Source organism: Pan troglodytes, chromosome 1 (assembly GCF_028858775.2).
Source record: "Pan troglodytes isolate AG18354 chromosome 1, NHGRI_mPanTro3-v2.0_pri, whole genome shotgun sequence".
In the NCBI taxonomy this organism is placed as follows: Eukaryota; Metazoa; Chordata; class Mammalia; order Primates; family Hominidae; genus Pan; species Pan troglodytes.
Genome location: NC_072398.2, coordinates 17,313,324 through 17,335,902, shown reverse-complemented (window position 1 = coordinate 17,335,902; position 22,579 = coordinate 17,313,324). Strand labels below are relative to the sequence as shown.

Here is a 22,579-nt window from a genome sequence, read left to right as displayed (position 1 = left end):
TGGCTGGACCCTCTGTTGCTGTAAGACCTCACCGGACCCTTCTCCCTCCTCGCTCCTTCACATGCTGGAACCTTCCTTACATGTCTAGATGCACCGAGCTTGTTCACACCCTCAGGGTTTGTTCCCTCATCCTAAAATCGTTTCTCCTTAGTTTTATATGGCTCTCCCCTTGTGCCGTTTCGGCCTCAAGTTAAATCCTGTTCCTCCAAGAAGCCTCCCTGACCATCCAATGGAAAGCAGCCACCCAGCAATGCCAGATCTCATTACCCTGTCTCAGTGCTCAGTGTGGTACTTATTGCTGGCTGTTAGGGCCTCATTTATCTTGTCACCAATGTCCCCAGCACTGAAGCAATCCCCAGCAGATAGTGTCACTCAAATATTTGCCAAGTGAATGAATAAAACCAGAAGAGTTAGGAAGAAATGAAGAGAGCTGCTGGGAAGAATCTGGATGTTCCTGAAGTCCAAGACTTTATTTTTTTAGGTGGGATTCATCAAAAGGAGGCAGTTTGCCTGAGGTCCCTCCCCTGGGCAAAGAGAGAAACAGGGCTGGTCTGACTCCAGGCCTGTCTGTGACTTTGATTGTTTTAACAAGCAGATGGTATTTTTGTACACAGTGACTTGGAGAACTTGGAGATGCGTATCAATGCAGCCTTTCTTCCCTGTCCCTTGCATAACAGGTTTGGTGTCTTGGATCAAGTTTGGGGCAGCATCAAACTGCACCACTAGACTGCATCCCATGATGCAGGGATTATACTGTATTCATACCCTGCAGTGTTTGCACATAGAAGCCTTACTGTAAATGTCTGCTGAGTGAAAAACAGTGAATAAATGAGCGAATATTTAAATGACAAGAACTGACAGTCTTTTGAAGTTCCTCTAGGGTGGTGCTTCTCAAACTTCAACATCCATCTGAACCATCTGGAAAGCTAGTTAAAATGCCAGGTGTGATTCAGGAGGTCCTGGGTAGCCTGAGAATCTGCATTTCTAATGAGTTTCCAGATGATGCTATTGCTGCTGTTCTCACCTCTCCTTTGTGTAGCAAGGCTCTAGGATGTGTCCAGGATGGTCTATCTACTTGGTCAAAGATAATCTTGTGAGTTGACTAGTCATCAAAAGACCCCGATCACTTCTCAGTTTGTCCAAAAAATAACACATGCAACTTTCAGCCAGTTACTTAACCTCAGTGATCTTCAGTTTTTGTGCATAGGTGAATTGGAGATGGGTGTCAATGCCCCCTTTCTTCCCTGTCCCTTGCATATTATGCCTGATGTCTTGGATCAAGTTTTGGGCAGTATCAAACTATGCCATTAGATCATATCCCATGATACAGGGATTACATTATATTCATACTCTGCAGTGTCTTGCACATAGAGGGCTTACTATAAATGTTTGCAGTGAAACAATGAATAAATGAGTGAATATTTAAAAGACAAGAACTGACAGTCTTTTGAAGTTCACTTTGGAGGAACCTAGTCCAATTATCAGGAGATATTATTTGTTGAACACTTTGTACCTGCTGAGCTTCTTGATATATGTTACGTTTACTTATCACAACAATCCTGCAAGGTGGAATTATTATCCTCATTTTTTTTTTTTTTTTTTTGAGACAGAGTTTTGCTCTTGTTGCCTAGGCTGGAGTGCAATGGCCTGATCTCGGCTCACTGCAACCTCTGCCTCCCAGGTTCAAGTGATTCTCCTGCCTTGGACTCCCGAGTAGCTGGGATCATAGGGATGCGCCACCACGCTCGGCTAATTGTGTATTTTTAGTAGAGACGGGGTTTCTCCCTGTTGGTCAGGCTGGTCTTGAACTCCCGACCTCAGGTGATCCATCCGCCTCGGCCTCCCAAAGTGCTGGGATTACAGGCGTGAGCCACCGTGCCCGGCCTATCCTCATTTTACAGAAGAGGAAACTAGTGCTCAGAGAGGTTAGACAACATGCCCAAGGTCCCCAAGTCAATAACCAGGAGCCAATAGCAGGGCTCTGATGATGATGATGGCGGTGTGTGTGTGTGTGTGTGGTGTAGTGTATGTTTGTGTTTTCATGTGTATATGTGTGTGTGTGTGTATGTGTGTGTGTGTTTCCCTCATACCATTTTGCTTATCAAATGATCCTTTTGGTTCTTTCCAAGTGTATGATTTTAGGTCAAAGACAAAGCATGACACAGTTCACTGTGAGTTGTGACTTATTATACAAGCTCGTGAAAGAGTCGGATACCTTTTCTGATCCTCAATATAACCTTTGTCTTCTCACCACCATAACACGTTGGTTTCTCTTCAGGAACTGATTTTATATTCTCATGAGCACATATGCAGTTTCTCCTATAGACTGTAAGATTTTTAAGAGCAAGGACGGGGTCTTATTTTCCATTTTGTTCCCTAGTGTCTTCGATCCTTATTGCATTCAGTGGTTTGATTTGAACAGAACTTTGGAAGCATGAGACAGACTCTGTACATTAAAACGCTTCCATAGCACTCACCATGGTGTCCAAAGTGTCACTAAATCTCTGCTTGCTTGAGATTTCTCTATCTTAATTAATCTTGATTTGTGCTGTTTTTTTGTGAAAGAGTAAATGCCTGTGAGAGGGCTGGGCCCCACCTACAGAGAACTCTGGTAGTGTGCCAAGAGCAGGACTGCATAATTGGTGCATGTGACAAGGAACAGAGGAGGGTGGAGGGGTCCGTGGATGATGGGGGTGCCTTCCCCTCGGCTGTCTTTATTGTGTCCCCATTGGCATTACTGTTACTGATCACTAAATCAGGGAACAGACGGAGGCGTGAGGTAGGATCCTATGACAGACAGCCTTTAGCGAGTCACCAATGACGCCAGAGTTGACCATCAAGTAAATCTGTTGCCTTTTGAAAGACATGTCTGTCTGTACAATGCTAGGGCCTGAGTTGCTTAACCTTCTAGTAAACCATAAATTTCTCTCACATGTCCTTGGGGTGATGAAAATCTTCCCGAGTTGTGCGGAGCACAAAGTAGAACCTGACAGGGAATGTTCTGAAATAATTGTGTGGATGGTGACAGGTAAAAAAATACACTGTAGAGATATCGATCCTGTACGAATGCAACCTAAGTTGTTGCTCTGTTAAGAAATGTTTTTGGAGTTCTCTATACACTAAAAAAAGAAGAAAAAGAAAAAGAAGAAAAGTGGAAAAGAAGAGATTTCTCTTGTATGAAGCAGCAAAATAATATTCTATCAGAATTGTTTTAAATATGGTAAAGTGGGGCACTTCTATTTAAAGGGTACGTCTTTGGTTCATTTTTTATTTTTAATTGCCCTGATATCTCTTGCTTTTGGGAAAGTCCGACGCTCTGGCTCTCTGCTATCTGTTCAGCCAGCCTTCAGTAGAAGTGGGAACACAAATAGCTCATTGTTTTAATTTTGGATTTCCTTAGGCTGTTGCTGTCACCTAGTCATCTCAGACACTCTTACAGGGAAACCAGCACTGGCAGGGTGTGAAGGTCATAGCAAGGGCAGCAGTGCTTCCCAGGATCATGTGCCTGGAGAGGTCGGTATGCCCCTGACTTCTAAAGGGGGCCTGCCTTCCACAGGACGAACACTTACTGAGCGCTTCTCCTGCACTTACTGTACATTCTCATCCATATGTTAGTTGTTGTTACCATAAATGTCCTCACACATCTGTGGCATGTGGATGACAAGAGCTTCTGAGTATATTTTTTAACTGTGTTTTTCGAAGGCAACTTTAAGTGCTAACGATCCAGTGGTTATATGGGTGGCTATTGACTTTTAGATTCACGGCACTGTTCTGAGTGGGTAATTCGCCGCCTTTCTCTAACTCTTATGTCCTTGAGGAACCTGAATGTACAGATGATTACCTGTACCTACTGAGCGTCCTCTCGCAGAGTTGGGGCGATAAATGTGCTGCAAAACCTGCTATAAAACAGTCAGCCCTGAGCAGCAGGAAACTGAATATAGTCACTCACATAGCCAAACCCAGGCTCAGGCCCACATTCACCCCTGTCCGAAGGGGGTGGAAATGAGATCATTTCACACCTCACGTGGAAGTGCAGACCTGAAAGAAGACTTGGGGCTCCCCCAGCACAGGTGTCCCCATTTTACAGGTGCTAAAGGCTGTGGCGGAGACAGAGATGGGGAGAGGAGTTGGCCGTGATGCATCATCATGGAGCATCTCACGTGTAAGGGCCATGAGAAGTGAGGACAGAAGTGCAGCCAGGCTGGCTGGTCTTCATGTGGGCCAGTTGAGTGGGAATGCGGCACTCATGGGCCGGCGGAAGAATGAGCATTTGAGGAGGCAGAGTTCCCCACTCTTCTGAACCTCTGTTTTACAAAAGGCTTAGAATATAAAATTGGGACCTTGTCTTTGGAAAGGAGGGAGCAAAGTGTTAACCTGGACAGCTTTGGTGCACAAGGTGAGAGGTTTACCAAGGGCTCACACACTCTCCTTCATGGGAGAGGGTGCTTAGGAGGAGGTCTGGCTGCTGTGAGGTATGGGACCTGTCCAGGACCTTCTACTGCTACAGCAGGAACAGCACTGTGAGGGAGGGATGTTGCTCTTCCTATTTTTCAGTCATGGAATGGAGGCTTTGAAAGGTTCGGTAACTTGCTCAAGATCACACAGCCAGCGAGGGGTAGCATGGGATTAAACACCAGTCGGCTCATCTCCAAAGGCCTGACTGACAAAAACAAATTTCAATCGATTTTACTTTTCCTCTGTAATAGATGAGGGATATCTCATTTCAGAATATCTGAAGGTGACATTTGGAGTCGCTCATTGATTCAATTATTCTGAATCTTTATTTCAGAGCTTATTTATCTCAGGTTTTAGATGTGGAATGCTCCAAAACGATTCATTGGTTTCACTTCCCTTTGCATTGCTAAGTAAAGGTGATATAGGAGAACTACTCACAGGGGTGAGCACAGCAAGGGTATGAAGGATGTAAAATCAGACACAGCTTTTCTATGCATCTTTTCTATGCATCTTTCTTAAACGCATTGCCCTTAACCCAAGAGACAGTCAGGATCATTAACTTTCCTAATATTTTGTAAAGCATTCCTATATCAACATTTGGGGCACATGCTCCTGGTCTTGTTTAAGTCAGGGCAGGAGTGGCTAATTAATTCTCTGATTCCTCAGGCTTCACAGTTTCAACCAGCCATAATTATTTTGCAATTGAGGTTCCCTCTCTGCCTAAACTGGCATTGATATCAGGGGCTAAATGCATCAGCTTTGTAATAATGAAGATGGGTGCCAATTCCATCTTCCATATGGGATGAAGTTGGGGAGAGAGATGGCGGAGAAGCATTGGTCAGACTGTAAATGATGTTGAGTAGAAAGAAGTCAGGGATTTTTGTTTTTAACATGAAAAAGAAATAGAATTGTAACTAAGTTGAAGTTTCTTTACTGTTTCATCTTGTTTCTTTACAAATTTCATCTTGTCATTTACAAGGGATTATGCCACATAGCTATGGATTTGGGCCCAATATTTGACCTTATAGCAACTCTAAAAGATTAGACTGCAGTTAGGAAACGCCCTCTGGATCTGATTTTTAAACAGAACCAAATGCATTCTACTCTTTTCTGCTTTTAAGAGTAACACTGCTTGAGGATGCATTGAAGCCCTGCTAGACATCTTTGCTGGTATTTGCCTTTAGCATTCTTTCTGGAGGTATTTAGACCTTAATAAACTACCGTTGTCCTTTAAAAAAGCACTGAAGAGAATAATATTTGTAGAAACAAAATAATCAAATACAGTCCTACATCATTTAATGTTGGGGATACGTTATGAGAAATGCATCGTTAGGCAATTTTGCCATTGTGTGAACGTCATAGAGTGTACTTACACAAACCTAGATGGTGCACCCTACTACTCCACACCCAGGCTACGTGGTGCAGCCTATTGCTCCTAGGCTACAAAGCTGTGCAGATGTGACTGTCCTGAATACTGTAGGCAATTGTCACACTGTAAGTATTTGTGTATCTGAACATATCTAAACAGAAAAGGTACAGTAAAAATGTGGCATTATAATCTTAGGGGACCACCATCACATACATGGTCTATTGCTGATTAAAATGTGGTTAAGTGGTACATGACTGTACTAGCATTAAAGTGCTTCCGAACTGAGAGGGTGGAATGGGAACAGGTACTGGCTTCTTGTTTTAAGGGCTGACTGGTGAGGAAGGTACTGGCTTCTTGTTTTAAGGGCCGACTGGTGAGGAACTTGCCACGCAGAGCAGTAGGCTGAAATAGGCTGAAGACAGGCTACAGATAGGCTCCAGGGTTGACCCAGGGCCAAGATACAGCAGCTGCCTTGTCCTGGCTCACTGCAGGCTTGGCATCTCCTGTGCCTGTATCCCTGAATTTGTGGTTGAACTTAAGTTTGGGGAGTCCCAGTGGCCCTGATGAGACTGGAAATACCGCCCTAAACAACCTCCTTTAGCAGCTGAACTGACAATAATAATCTGTTGTTTACTGCACAGGATTGAGATGAGTGTAGCAATCTCCTAGACGAAGGGCCAAGCTGCTCACCCACCTGGGTGGGGTGGTCAGTCTAGGGCGGCCCAAGGGGATTCTTGGGTCACGATGACCCTGGGGCTGATAACCAACTCACAAATACATAAATCAACAACATGAGGCTAGCTTCTGCTGGGGCTTTGTTGCCTGGCGGGCCTGAGTTTTAATCCCGGCTGGCCTCTTACTAAGTGATTGTGGGTAAGTCATTCTAATTTTTTTCTCTCTGAGCCTCAAATTCCTCATCTATAAAATGAGCATGAAATCCTATTCTAGTCATTCTGAGGGACAACTGAAGTGATATATGTGATAATATGAAATATGATAGATGTGATATATAGAATTGTAAAACTTTTAAAAAGTAAAATGCCTGTTAAATTGTTAAATATGTGTAATATGTGAAAAACTCCTGGCAAATATACCTACTAATATCCATTTCCATATAGTTCTTTTATATAAAAGGTAGAGCAGTATATGTAAACCTTCTAATAAAACACTTAGCTATAACTATGAATTCTCATGTGCTCTTCCTGCTGTCAGCCTCTCCTCCTGCTGTTAAATCTTTGCAAGGCCTCCTCTAGTTGTTATGTTCTGAAAAGATTCAAGTTTGTATCCTAGACTTCAAAGTTATGTCTCTCCTATGTGGTGTGTAGTGTATCACCCTGTACTTGGAGGTATGTGATACAAGAAACTAAGGAACTAAAATAATTCTTTTTTTGGAGTCTCACTCTGTCGCCCAGTCTGGAGTGCAGTGGTGCGATCTTGCTCACTGAAACCTCTGCCTCCCGAGTTCAAGCGATTCTCCTGCCTCAGCCTCCCGAGTAGCTGGGATTACAGGTGCCCGCCACCACGCCTGGCTAATTTTGTATTCTTACTAGAGATGGGGTTTTACCATGTTGACCAAACTGGTCTAAAACTCCTGAACTCAAGTGATCCACCTTCCTCAGCCTCCCAAAGTGCTGGGATTACAGACATGAGCCACTGTGCCTCGCCCCTACAATAATTCTTTAATGTAAGGAAATATCAATGGAAAAATAAGAAATTCTAGGTAAGGAAAGAAATTTATTTAGTGGAAGTATAAAAGAAGTTTAAAAAGTTGAAGAAAATTATAGTTTTTAATGTTGATGCAGCGTCCTTTACGAATCCTTAACTTTGTGAATGACACTTTTGAAAACTTACACCTTATTCTAAGTGTCTTTGTTCACTTTACACTGTACTGTAAAGAATCACAAAAGAGTGTCTCATATTTAAATAACTTTCTATATAACATATGTATATTTCAAAATAACATGTTATATATATAATACATAGAATTTTTGTCAATTAAACAGTACATTAAAAAGACAAAAATAACTTTCTATAAATGAGCTCAAGTTATTTCATCCACAGTGATAGAATGTTCCCCATTTGATGCAAGCAGTTAAACTTAATTTCCATTAAGACAAACACACAAATAACAATCCTCCTTCCCAAACTTGAAATCCCACTTCTCTTTTTGAACTCTCTTCATGAAGTAGTCCCTTTTCTTGCATTTACAACATAAAGCCTAAACCACAAATATTGGAGGGCAGGGGTTGAGGATGAGCAATTGAGATGTTCCTCATGCCCTTAAACCAAGAGTCTTTATGTTCTCTCCTTCCTAAGTATGGCTTATTTTCCTTTCCATGAAATGACTTTAAGGGTGATTATATCCAAAGGGAAGTGACGTTTCCCCTTCTTTCTCTTCAGTTGGTCCATTTTCACAGCCCACAAAAGCAAGTCTCTAATTTGGGACTTGATTCAAAGTCTGAAAAAACCCTAGGCACATCTTTCTTCCTTGAATATGTTCACGTGCATATTCCAAAAAAGGTTCTCATTGCTAGTTAGGCCATTAATTTTATGTGATATCCAAATCAAACAGCTGCTGTACTGTTTAAGTTCAGATCCTAAAATGGCACTTTGAACATGAAAGTCGTGGCTGCCACTCTCTGGGTGACTATCCGGCGATGACACTTCTAGCTTTGTTTTTGGCTTGACGTGCATATGCCGAAGGCTTCAGCAAACATAAACTCATACAAATGTTTGTCAAGCTGTGTGAGCCTAAACAGCTCATTAGTTGCAAGAATGATCAGATGGGAGATGGGTTGCCCAATTTGGATGGTGACCTTTATGAGCTCTCGGTTGGATTGCAGATTTATGTGTCACAGTATATTGGAACATAATGAATCCTGTGGCATGTGGATGGTAAAATGCAGGGCAGAAACTGTGCAATGAAGAGGCAGGAAGAAGGTGGCAAGTCCAGGAGCACAAGAGCAGTTAATCATCTCCTTTCCCCCTTCCCCTATTCTGCTTCCCCTCTGTTCTCGGGGTGCCCATTAAAATGCAGTTGGTAATGAAATGCTGTTTGAAATCAAAGTTGCTGAAACGATGTTGTGGATATTGTGGAAATCTGTCATATTTATTTTAAGGATGAGCTTACTTCCAGGTGCTTTCAGTGACTGCAGCCCCGTTAGTTCCCATGCATTGATTCTCTCTCATGTCCCTGCTCCAGGGTAATTCTCTTGTGCTCAGGCACATGACCTTCTAGTTGAAAACCTGCCCCTGCCATTTCTTTAGGTGGCTGCGGCCCAGGGAGCTTGCCTGCCCTGTGTGAGCAGGTTGCAATGATAATGGTTCCCAGTGCTGCTCAGTGGGGAACTGAAGTCATGGTATTTTCCTTCATATCCTCTTGAAGCTTCATTTTGTGACCTTGTTTCATCCTGCTGAACCCATCATTGGAATTACCCCAAAGGTGGTGGCAGGGGAGTCCCCACAAAGGAGTGCCCCAAACTTTCCCAAGATGGGGCCTACTGAGATTCCAAAGAAAGAAGCAGTAAAAGCCAGAGTGATCAGGCCAAAGCATTCATTAGGGGAACTTAGGCAGAGTGGGCTGCAGCAATCCTGCGGCGGCAGCATGAGAAAAGGGGTCTTCCACCTAGAAACGTCCACAGCGAGGTGCTCAGGGGATGGAGTTTACATGAGGGTTTAAGGAATTTGGCTCAGGGCCAGGGCCAGTTTCTTTCAGTGTTTTGGGCAAAAGCTTAGATACCTTTATCAATGTGTGGGAATGTTCAAGGCCCTGGTTTGGGTTCAAGCCTGCTGGGAAAAACCTGCTGCTGTCTGGGTCACAGAGCGGTCAAGGCACTCTGTGAGTTTTGGTCACGACAGAAAGGCAAGGACTCTAGGGGACCCTCCAGAACTACAGGCTCCAATGTCAGCCCCACTTTCCCAAGTACAAATTTATTTCAGAAATTAAAGTACTACTCTTACTTTTTCACACATTTCGAAGTTATGTGTTGACATGGATAGCCTGTCTAGCACAGGAAATCTCTGATCTATTTAACTGATTTAAAATGTTTATAATTGATTATCTGGATAAGTGTCATTGATGGCACTCCAGGTGTGTGAAGACGCCACTGGCCTGGGAATCACGACATGTGGGGTTTGTCCCAGATCCCTGCCATGCCATTTAAACACCATGGGCCTCAGTTTCCTCACAGCAAAAATTAGGGTTATACTAGATATTCTCCATGGACCTTGTCAAGTATTTTTTGTGATGCTGGAATTTTATAACTAACACAGGCAAACAATAACCTAGAATGATTAGAATCTTGAAAAAATTGTTTGTTTGTTTGTTACAGAGAATATTGAAGTTAGCTGAAGTCTGTTTGACTTTCTTCCGGAATCAGCACAGTCCAAATGCAGCCATGACTTCTCATTGTCAGAACTAGACGGGCCACACTGAGAAAGAATGTGGACCGGCTACCCGGAATCTGGCCGCTTAGTGCATTCAAGAATGCTGCTTGGTTTCTATGGCTGTGATTTCTAAGCATTTTCTAAAAGATTTATAGAGGAGAAACCTAAGTTCCTGCCACCACCCCACCTTGAAGTCAAATTTCCCTGAAGGCACTGGAGCATAGGGAGAAAAACATCAGCTAACTCTTGCCGCTATAGGCCCGGGTTAAATTGCAGCTGGGAAATTCATTCCAGTGGCTTGCCGGGCTAAACACAATTGTGGATGGAGCCTGGAGAAGCATCCAAGCAAACAACCACTTGTGTCAGTTCAGTTGTTTCACCAAAAAAGCAAAATAAAACAGATTTTACTAACTCAATTAATAATTCAGTTGCCCCATAAAATATAGCCTCACTGAATTTCTTGTCTTGTCTTCCAAGACATTAAGTCAGGGCTTATTTATAGCCATGGCTCTCTTCCCTGGCTAAGCATCCGGGCCACCTGCTGGGCCCTTGGTCCAAGGTGGTCCTGGACTCAGCATGTTTTTCAGAGTTCTCCAGGTAATTCCAATGGTTAGTCAATTTATCATTCATTTGGGGCTGATTATCAGTCTTCCATGTGGATAAAACCAGTTAATTTCCTGTGGATCTTTTTTGAAAGCCTTATTAAGAGGAGGGAGCACTGTTTTGAACTTGTGTCATGAGCTCTGCCTGTCTCTGGAGGTGGCAAGGGTGCTCGTCTTCATTCTGGTCTGTGTCGCATGCTGTCTTCCTCTGTCTCCCTACTCTTTCTCAACCTTCTTATTTACTATTCCACACACTCGCTGGGTTAGACAACCTTTTCTGTTGTTCTGCCGAAGGTTGCAATTTGGAGTCGATTCCTGTAGTCTTCCTTTTTCTATTCACTTTCAAAAAAGATGTTGCAAAGTCCAAGTTTCTTCCTCATGTTCCGTTTCTCTGGGGAGTGCTGTAGAAGTTTCCATACCTTCCTGCTTCTGGCCTTCTTAGTATTTTAATAACTCCTGCCTTGTTCCCAGGTTTCTCCAAGTATCTGGGGAAAGTGGAAACCTCAGAGATGGGGTCTGGAAATGTAAAACGTTGATGAATTTCAGGGTCACCCTTGTGAAAGCTATTGATTGGTCAGAGGTATTCTGGAAAAGTCTGCAAAATCCAGAAGCTAATTTCTATTTTAAAATACACCCTATAACTCTTGAGTGTCCACTCATCCTCAGCTGGCTCTGGGGAATGGTGTCTGAGCTCACGGTCTCATCTGTGGGAGCTGCATCTCATCAACCTATTTTGGAAACCAGCATACTTCTGGTTCTGAGAATTCAGCTTAAAAACAATACCTAGTTTCCTGTATAATCCCCCCACCAAAAAAAATTTTGCAATGTGCCCCATGTCTATCTGACACATTTTCACTTGTTTCTTCATTGATGATCTAGGTCTGTCCACCCTGCTCTATTTCTTTTCTATTTATCTCCATTATCTTAGTCTATTTGGGCTGCTGTAACAAAGTACCATAGACTGAGTGGCTCATAAATAACAGAAATGTATCTCTCACGGTTCTGGAGGCTGGGAAGTCCAGAATCGAGGCAGTGGTAGATTCGGTGTCTGGTGAGGGCCTGTTTCCAGGTTCATAGATGGTGCCTTTTCAATATGTCCTCCCATTCTGGAAGGGGCGAGGGAGCTCTCTGGGGCCTCTTTTGTAAGGGGACTAATTCCATTCACGGAGATTCTAACCTCATGACCTAATCACCTCCCAAAACCCCTACATCTTAATACCATCGCTTTGGGGGTTAGGATTTTAACAAATGAATTTTGGGAGGGCACAAACATCAGTCTGTAACATCCGTTTGATGCCTACTTCAAAATTTTTTGTTGCTATTACATCAAAATCTCTTCTGGCTTTTTCTGAAAGTGGATTTCTATGTAACCACTTTTTCTTTTCTTTTGCATTATGACTGAGTTTTTCTTCTTAAGAAAAAAAGAAGCACTGGTAGATGATGGAGAGCATGAGTGCCAGAGAGTAAGGAAGCCTGGGCTCTTCTGCCAGATTTTGTGTTAGTCGAAAACTGAGGACTTGGAGGGTTGATGAGCTGAGCTTTTCGTTGGGGCTCCTCTTTCCCATCCATGTATTGTTCCAGCAGTACAAAGTTTGTCAATCAGAGAGAATGTGGGTTCCCATGGCAAGGTGGCTTCCAGTTTTCATACTCTGTAAAAGGCTTAGTGATGGAAGGAGATTAAATGTAATGCTTTAATGTGGATTTAGGTAGAGATCTTGTACCACAGAAAATTGGAAATCAAGGGTGAAAAACTGAGAAATGGAGTGATGTCTTTTTCTTCCATACAATTTCATATTTGCAAAGTAAATTAACTCTAAATAGTTTAGGGTTTTATTCCAGAAATCTATAAAACTTTAAAGAATCTTGGCATCTGATTGATTTTTCTAGTTTATGAAAAACTGACAATATTCTAAGCCAAAGACACATTCAACATAATAATGCAGGTTAAGTATCCCTTATCTAAAATGCTTGGGACAAGAACTGTTTTAGATCTAGGATTTTTTTTGAATATTTGCTTATTTACCTGTTGAGCATCTCTAATCCCAAAATCCAAAATCCAAAATCCAAAATGCTCCTGTCAGCATTTCCTTTGAGCATCATGTTGGTGCTCAGAAAATAGTGAATTTTGAAGTATTTCAAATTTCAGATTTTTGGATTAGAAACCTACATATCAAAAAATATTTTGTGTAATGTCTTACGATGTGTGTGTTTGGAGCCTTCTCAGGGTTAAGCAGATATGAAAAGCCCACGTTTTCAGGAAAGAATTTAAGAAAATAAAGGGCCAACATTTTTTCCCTCCTGGCTCCATGTCATAATATTTTTGCCGGCTGCAGAGTCTATTCTTTTCTATCTTCAGACTTATCACTATCAAGCATTTTCCATTCCCCACAATTCTCATTTTTTGTTATCTTTTTGCACTTGCAAAAACTGAAATTTGGCTTGAATGAGACACATTTCCCTACCCTTTATCTCTCACTGATTCATTCCTTGAATTGGGACAAATCTTTCTAATCTAAGCCAGTTTCATCCTCTTGCTATACAGTAACCTGTGTCAGCAGAGTCCTGTGTGGGATGAGTTTGGCAGAATTGCAGACTGCATTTTTGGACCTAGCAGTTGAAGATGATTCTGTCCCTCATCAATTTTTTTCCCCAAGGGCACTTTTGCCTTCAAATGGTATTGTGTTTTTCTATTTCCTTTACCTAAAGAAAGTCTTCAACTTAGTTTTGTTCTGTTCCTGTGAATGTCGGCACAGGAAAGTCCTTGAAGAACATGAGAAACAGGAGCTTCATCTGGGCTCTGTGATGGTGCCGTTGTATGAATTGAAATCCATCAGGGTGGGACTGGTTATCTGTCTAACAAAGATGCAATGAGACATGATTGAGAGTGTCCTTCGGGTGGAGTGTTTCTTACATTTTGAGGTTAAAAGCCTTTTCTGTCATTGTTTTTATTATTTATTTATTTATTTTTATTAGAGATGGGGTCTTGCTACATTGACCAGGCTAGTCTTGAACACCTAGCCTCAAGCAATCCTCCCACCTTGGCCTCCCAAAGTGCTGAGATTACAGGAGTGAGCCACTGCACCCAGACTCTGTCATTGATTTTGACAAGTTTTTTTTTTTTTTTTGGTTGTTGTGGTTTTGGAAGTTTTTTCTCAGAAAGGACATACTTGACTGAATTTTTCTCAGAGCCTAATTATTATTTAGTTATTTGTATTTATTTCTTTTTGATTTCACTACAGTAGCCACTATATCTTGAGTAAACTTAGCTTTTAACTTGCTTTATGTTTTGGTAGATCTTAGTGATTATGCAATTTGATGATGCCATTCAATATCAAGGTCAGACCACAGCATGTACAAGAGGTTGCTGTCACGTTATATTTTTCCATTTTCATCTCTTAGTATGCTCTCTTATTTCTTGCTTTGCTCATACAATGAATGTTTTAAGAATCTGATTGAGATATCACCTCATAGTAGATTACTTTCCCATTAATGTTTGCTCACTCACCTGTAGGCCTAGGAAGCTTTATATCTATTTACAACAGCTACTAGGACCAATAATGTGCTGTTAAATGCTTAGGAACCAGTTCTCCAGGAAAAAAAAAGTCCTGATTGGCAACGTCTGGCCATTTCCATAGTGTAAATCTCCCACTGTGGCTGATTTCCAGCTATTTCTGGTTTAACAAGTGGCTCACAAAATTCTTGAAAGTTTATCAACTGGCTCTCACCAGGAGGATGGCTCCAGCACCCACCATACCTGACAACAGTTATATTACTTTACAGATGATAAAAAGCTTTATCATCGTTTTATTTCATTTCTGATTTACAAAACAACCCTGTAGAGTAGGTGGTGTTATACATGAGGCATCTGAGACTCAGAGGCCTAAGTGGCTGGAAATAGCTCCAGCAGCTATTATTAGGCAGAGCAGAGACGGAATGCTGCCTCTGAGCTGAGCATTCTTGGTGTTCTCATCACTCATGGCAACTGTTTCCCATTGTGAGGATTCCCTTAGTGGTGTCATATTTGGACTCCAAAGAAGTATACTCAAGAAATGACTACTTCGATGGTTTTAGCAGATAATTTTTAGTTATTTGAGGATAAGAATAATAGTCTGCTTATGAAAGAACTTGGTAAATTTTTTTCTTCTGATTTTCAGACACCATTTCTGTCTTAAAATGAAGTATCTGGTGTATGATTGCTTTGTAATATTTTGTTACTTAAGGGTGGTATCCAGACAACCCTTAGTTAATGTTATAGAATCAGAACTAGAAAGACCTCTTCATTCTTCACTTAGAGAGGATTTAAGTGCCTCTAGCCATTTATTGGGTTAATAATGGTGACTTCAGGTGACCCAGGAAACATCTGGATATCTTTGCTGCACTTGGAAAGACATTTAGTTTGGTAATATTTTCAAATCATGTGATCATTTCAAAATGACTTGCACCATGGAGTGATGATGTGATGCTGGCAGCAGCTGCCGTTTGCTGGAGATTTCGTGTGTCAGGCACAGTTGGGAATACTTTATGAATATTAGTTTATTTCTCACCTTGAAGGTAGACATTGTTCTCAGTTTGTTGAACTCGAGGCTCATGTAAGTAAAAAATGCCCACATTCATAGCAAATAAGTGACAGAGTTAGTCTCTGACTCTGCAAAGGACTTATATGGCTTTTGTATAATAAAGTCGGTCACCCCATTTTGGTAATAAAAGGGATAATAAAAGACCAACATGTCTTCATTAGCTTGCAGATAAGCTCCAAGTTTCAGCACGTGCATAGTTTGTAATGTCTTCACAGGGTCTGCAGGCTCACTGCCATGAAAATATAGAACTAACAAGAATTTAGTTTTGATTGACATAGTTTATCAAATGTTCTTTTTTTTTTTTTTTTGAGACAGGGTCTCTGTCGCCCAGGATGGAGTGCTGTGGTGCGATCTTGGCTCACTGCGGTCTCTGCCTCCCAGGTTTAAGCAATTTTCCCACCTCAGCCTCTACAGTTGCTGGGACTGCAGGTACCCGCCACCATGCCTGGCTAATTTTTGTACTTTTAGTAGAGAAGGGGTTTCACCATGTTGGCCAGGCTGGTCTCGAACTCCTGGCCTCAAGCAATTTCCTTGTCTTGGCCTCCCAAAGTGCTGGGATTACAGGCATGAGCCACCGCGCCTGGCCTAAAACATTCTTTTAACAAAAGCATAGCTTTATGTTGAATTCAGGTAGATTCGAACCATTGCTTTTAATAAGACAATATGGTTTCTTTCAGACTCTTGGGGTAGATTGAACTTCTCATAAAACTGTCATGGGACAGATTGCAACTTCTTTCCAATATCAGAATCTCTAGGTGAGTTCATCCATTTCTTTGCCCTGGGCTTTTTAAGAAAGTAGGGCAATGAGTCCCTGGTTTCTCATCTCCATAAGAATGAAAGGATGCTGGAGCCAAGGTCTAGTCTACTGCCAGTTTCTCCAGGAACAATGTGGAGGAAAAGGACCAGTGTAGATCAGAAGTCCATGAGCGGAAACTCAGAATCAAAGCGGTTATTCAATTCTTCCTTTTCTTGGAGGAAATCACTGTGTCCCCTGAAGAGAAAAATGCCCTTTGCTCTTGCACTGGGGAGTTCTGTTTAGTGCCTTTCCACACAAAAGGGCTGTACTGGCTGGTACTATAGACTTTTTTTATGAAGATCTTTTTCATAAATCCTTTTGCAGAGTATAGCCAGGTAGCAGTATATGAACATTGGAGGTGAAACATAGTTTTCGTCACACAAAATTAACAATAAAAACACATGCAACTCATCATTTATAAAACGATACTTGCAATTTTTCATTATTCTCATTTCTGAGGGCAAATTTTCAGATGAAAACAGAAAGGAATTTTAGAAGTTTTCATTTTTTTTCCATCAGGCTTCCCTATATCTCGTCTGTATAACAAGCACCTTGATCTTTCATTTATAAGAGTTTCAGTTATAAGAGGCTCGTAAGCGTTGCCTCTGTTTTCTATTTATTGGTAGTGTCATTAGAAAACCTGAGGGGGTGGGCCAGGCGCAGTGGCTCACGCCTGTAATCCCAGCACTTTGGGAGGCCGAGGTGGGCAGATCAAGAGGTCAGGAGATTGAGACCATCCTGGCTAACACAGTGAAACCCCGTCTCTATTAAAAATACAAAAAATTAGCTGGGTGTGGTGGTGGGCGCCTGTAATCCCAGCTACGCAGGACGCTGAGGCAGGAGAATGACGTGAACCCGGGAAGCGGAGCTTGCAGTGAGCCAAGATCGCACCACTGCTCTCCAGCCTGGGTGACAGGGAGACTCGTCTCAAAAACAAAATAAAACAACAACAACAACAAAAAATCTGAGGAGGTGGACACCATTTTTTGGTACTGAACGACGTGATGACCGTTTAAAAAGAAAGGTAGATGTTAAGAAGGCTTCCTTATACAAAAATTCCTGTATATTGTTCCTTCCAATTTTATTTTTGTTTTGATATATAAAATCCTATGTTAAATCTCTCATCCTGAATATCAGATTATCCCAGAAGGAGAAAGTAGCAGTCTAATTATTTTATTTGGTTGCATGGTAGTCTTAGTACAATTAAATCTCCTTTGAAAGTTTCTCAGTTATGTAGTTATGAATAGCACTCCACACCACGGCTGTGGTAGACCTGGAGCAGTATTGGGCCCCGGTCACAGAATGATCACGGAAGGACTTTAGAGATCACCTATTGAGTCCCTGTTTTAGAGAGGAGCAAGCAAAGGCCCAGAGAACTCACTCCATTTGCCGAGGTCCGACAAGTGTGTAGGTGAGCTGGAGCCAGAACCCTGTCTTTCGGTCTTCACTCTAGAGCTCTTTCCAAACAAACATGCTGACCTGGGAGTCTGACAATTGCTGTATGCTGATGTTTCCTATTTGAAGTCCACATGTCTTTGCAGGGGAAGAGAACTGTCTAGTATCATTCGTTAATGCCCACTCTTCATGTTTGCCAAAGACCACCAATACATTGGGCAGTGATTGTGTTACACTGGTTTGTTTATATGTCGGCTTTCAGTGATGCCAGAAAATCAAAAGGAGGTTAAGAAATCCCAGAGGTTCACCCAGGATGGGAGGCTAAACCTTTGTTGTATTATGAGTCTTAATTCAAGATAACATAATCTTTAGCCTAATAAACATTAGGTTGAATTTTGAAAATGTAAACACTAACTGATATGTCGACTGACGTCTATTTCCTTGGCAATATTGGCCACACCCATTAAATAATAACTTCTCATTCTCCCTTCCCCCAGCCTCTGGCAACCTCTGTTATACTTTCTGTCTCTGAATTTGACTACTTTAGGTGCCTCATATAAGTGGAATCACATGACATTTGTCCTTTTGTGATACGATATTTTCTTTAAAAAGAAAATGAACAGAAACAGTACATGAGAGAAGTCAGGTCTGCAGCCAGTGTGCCTCTTAGTTCCATATTCATACAAGGCCCTCTTGGAAGCTCAGCTTTGGAGTTGGATATTATCTCAGAAGATATGGCAGCTTAGGAATCTGGTACTCTAAAAACAGATTTACAAGCATTAGACTTTTTTGTATATGTGTGTGGTCATTTTAGTCTTCCTGAAAGTGGTTAAGACCAATATTTCTAGGCAGACTATAGTTCACATCATCCAGTTCTGTAAGTCTTGGATTATCGATCTCATTGTCATGGCAAAAAAGGACAGGGATTACTCAACTCATTACTCCTGTGTCCAGACCTCTGAGCCTGGTGTGTGTGTGTGGCTCAGTGCCTTTCCCATAGCGGCCCACATCCCCCCAGGGCCCCGCATGAAGTTCCTGCAAGTCTACCCCCTGCACATGTAGAGCAAAAAGAGCTTCCTATGGGAGCTGTTCTCCAGAAAAGACAGAAACCCGGGCCCTAGAGAACCAGAAGATTTAAATTCCAGTTTCAGCTCTGCCATTGACTAATTAGGCAACTGTAGGCAGTTCACTTTGCTCCTTTGGACCAGAGATTTCTCATCTACAAAATGAAAAACTTGGATTTAATTATCTCTGAAGTCACTTCAAGCAGAAATGTAACAATTCTTTGATTTATTAAAAAAAATAACATCAATGATAATGACCAACAGCTAACACTTATTACAAGGCTCCAGGCACTTTCGAAGTCCTTAATATTTAATGTTCGCTACTACCTTAGGATATAAGTACTGTAATGCAGAGTCCTGGACACAGAGAAGTCAGCAACTTGCCCGAGGACAGCCTGCAGGACACAGCACTGTGATTTGAACCCAGAGAGTCTGACTTCAGCCCCCAGCGCTCAACTACTATTAATTGAAAGGGCATTGAAGAGACATGATGTCACAATAAAAAGAAAAAAAGAAAAGAAAGCATGTCTTCGACTTTCTAGTCGTGCTTTGTATGGATTCTTCTTTCAACCTTGACGAAAGGGTATAATTAATCTGTAATTAAAGTCATGATAGTTTCTTAATACGAGGAAATGTTGTCATTGCGGTTCTCTGAACACAAGAGGGCGCTGTGGCAAAGCTTACCGTCTGCTCATCCTCTGCCGCAGGAGGGTACAACTTCGTGGGACAAACTTCAAAAGAAAGATGCCATTTCTAAGACCTCATTTATCACCTCAGGATAGCCAGTCTTCATGCCTTTAAAATACAGAATAAAAATAACACATAAATCAACAGAATTACATTCCTTCTTGATAGCATCACCAGTCTTCTTGAGGCCTGGCGTCAAACCTCTGCTTCAGTGTTACGTTATGGGGCGCGCATGCCTCCTTAATACCCACCTTGCTGGTATTCTCCAGATGGCTGTCTTCTTAGCAGTAGATGGAATTAAGCACCATAATGAGGGATATTTTATTTAAATCTGCTTTAAAAAAATCTTCCATGACTTATTCACATGTCTGGTTAGCTATCACACTGCCATTCCATGTGATCGGAAATGAGAAAGATTTAAAGAAAGTAATTGTTTAGCATGCAACGGATGTACCTCTTTTGCTTCAGATGAGAATAGGCAGCATAGAAGAACTGGGGCTGATTCGTGGAAGGTTTCCCGTAGCTAGACCCTGGAGGCTGTAAAAAGTGGTTTGGAACTGTGTTTAAAAAATAATAATAATAGAGGGAATAGTGAGGTACCCAGGAGGAGCAGAGAGCGCCTGTTCCAGCCATGGGAGCATCCCCATCAGATACATAGATGCTCTTAATTAATTAGGCTGCTAGTAAACCCTCCTGAGTGTGCAAGACAGGAGGAATTCATTTTCAAGCTTTAAAAAAAAAGATGAGTCTTGGGCACACAGCCCTGTGGCCCATATGTTATTGTCATGTTACCCATAAGTCAGCAGTTTTCCTCTCCTGTTGTTGATAGATCTTCCCATACAGTTAGATTTGTTTACAAAGAAAAGTTTTAAGTCCTTGCAAATGATTATAAACTGAAGAACTGGAAACCCTGGTTAGGAAACAATTGGAGCACTATGTATGGCTTAATGAAAGGACACAGTCTTTTTAATCCACCAAGCCTGAATCATCAGCTTGGTTAAGACTCTCTGTAGAAGGTGAGCAGAGCACTTCAAACCTGGCTATTCGCAAGGGAGAGAAAAAAGCTGCCACTGTCCCCTTAGCATTCCTCTGCTAATCTTCCATTTGTATTGCAATAAGTGTGCTTTGGCATTGAGTGTGTTTTAAAGCTCCTGCTTAGCTGGCTGGGGGACAAGAAAAAACAAACAAAACCTCAGAGGACACTCCCACTCAGAGGCATAAAAAAATAAACAGTTATTTCTGCTTTTGAGAAGAAGTCACATGCATGTGGCTGGCATTCTCAGGTGGGCAAAGGAGAGTGCTCGGTAGCACCTGCCCCAAACCCTCCATTCTCCCCTTTTTAGATCGGAAGAGATTCTGCTTTCCTATCTTGTCTCCAGTTTTCACTTAGTCCTTATTTTCTCTATTTTCCCTCCCCTTTTCCACTCTGTCCTTAACTCCTCTTTCCCTCTTTCATCGTTTTCCTTTATTTTTCATCTCTTTCTTTATTCCTTCTCAAGGGTTTGCCGGTGGTTTTGCTAGGCAATACTGAGCTTCAAGGCCATTGTCATGGAAGTTTCCAGTCCTGGGATGTGCTTAGACCAGCCTTTAACTATGCATCCTCAAAACAGCTGGCAGCCTAATCAAACCTTATTATTTTTCTCTTTGTGAGAGAGGTGAAGAAGATGATAACATGAAATGAAATCTAGGGCCTTTAGAAAGAGTCAGCAAACCAGGCACAGTGGCTCACATCCATAATCCCAACACTTTGGGAGGCTGACGTGGGGATCACTTGAGGCTAGGAGTTCAAGACCAGGCTGGGCAACATAGCAAGACCCCCATCTCTAATATATATATATATTTAGCTGGGCATGATGGTAAGCAACCATAGTCCTGGTCACTCAGGAGGCTAAGGCAGGCGGATTTCTCAAGCTCAGGAGTTTGAGGCTTCAGTGTGCTGTCATTGTGCCACTGCACTCCAGCTTGTGTGACAGAGTAAGACCCTGTCTCTAAAAAGGAAAAAAAATAAAAAAGAGTTACCGGTTATACATTTTTGAGAGGAGCAATGGGGAAATGCAATCATGGGGTAATAATAATCAGGACAAGAGCAGGGGTGTGTACTCTCCCCCACCCTGCTGCCCTAAATGCGAGGAAGAAGCCACGTTGCTGGACCCATAATGAGAAGCTTCAGAAGGTTGATAGAGAGTGCTGATCTTGAAGACATTTAGTCTGGGACACAGACTACATATCAGCATGTCAAACATATCAGCTTGCTTGAATGAATGAGTGAATGAATGAATGAGTGAATGAAAAGTGGTGAAGGAAGCAGATGGTTGGGTTTGGGAGAAGAATATGCCTGAAAGATATACAACCACCGGGCAGTCTGTCTTGTCTTTACAGATACTTAACTCAGGAACAGACTTGCTGGTTGTCTTGAGTGTGAAGTGCAAAAAGTAAAAATGACCCTCAACAAAAATATAAGTCAGGCCTGTGTTAGAGATGTCAAGGATGAAGACCTTTATGATGATCCATTTCCACTTAATGAATAGCGTCTTAGTCCATTTTGTGTTGCTATAATGGAATAATTGTGCTGGGGAATTTATAAAGAAAAGAAGTTCATTTGGTTCATGGTTCTGCAGGCTGTACAAGAAGCATGACACTGGCATCTGCATCTGGTGAGGGCCTCTCTCTCTTGCTTCCTCTCTGGCCATGTGATCTCTGGCCAGAGAGGAAGCAAGAAAGAGGAGGAGGTGCCAGGCTCTCTGGGGGAACTAATAGAGTGAGAATTCATTCACCCCCGAGGGAGAGTATTAATCTGTTCAAGGGTGACCTGCACCTATGCCTCAAACACTGCCCATTGGGCTCCACCTTATACATTGGGGAGCAAATCTTAACATTAGCTTTGGAGGGGCCAAGTATCTAAATCATAGCAGAGTCTCTTTGTGATTATCTTGAGATGAAATTGTTTGGGCCTTGGTTCCTGAGAGCGGTCTTGCCTTATTCAGCAGTCATATTTTTTTCTAGATAAAATTCTTACTATCCTTTAGACCTGGGGAGAGCCCTTGTATGAAAAACAGAACACAAAGCTGAACTTTAAACAGGAAAAAGCTAGCAAAGGGACTACCTCTGGGGGCACTACTTGAGCCTGTAAGCAGTGGTTATAGGAGATCTGAGGGTACGGGGGTCCTAGAGACAGGTCAGTTCTTAGGGTGGGGCAGGATATAAGAAAGGGAGAGTGAGGAAGGCTCAGAAGATGAGGTTTGAACACT

At 42.0% G+C, this 22,579-nt stretch overlaps 1 protein-coding gene across 3 annotated transcripts in view; it reads left to right on the top strand.

Annotated features, from left to right (window-relative positions):
• The window catches only part of DISC1 (DISC1 scaffold protein), a 414,923-nt gene that overhangs the window by 221,545 nt on the left and 170,799 nt on the right, over window positions 1-22,579 (top strand). The window lies entirely within an intron of this gene.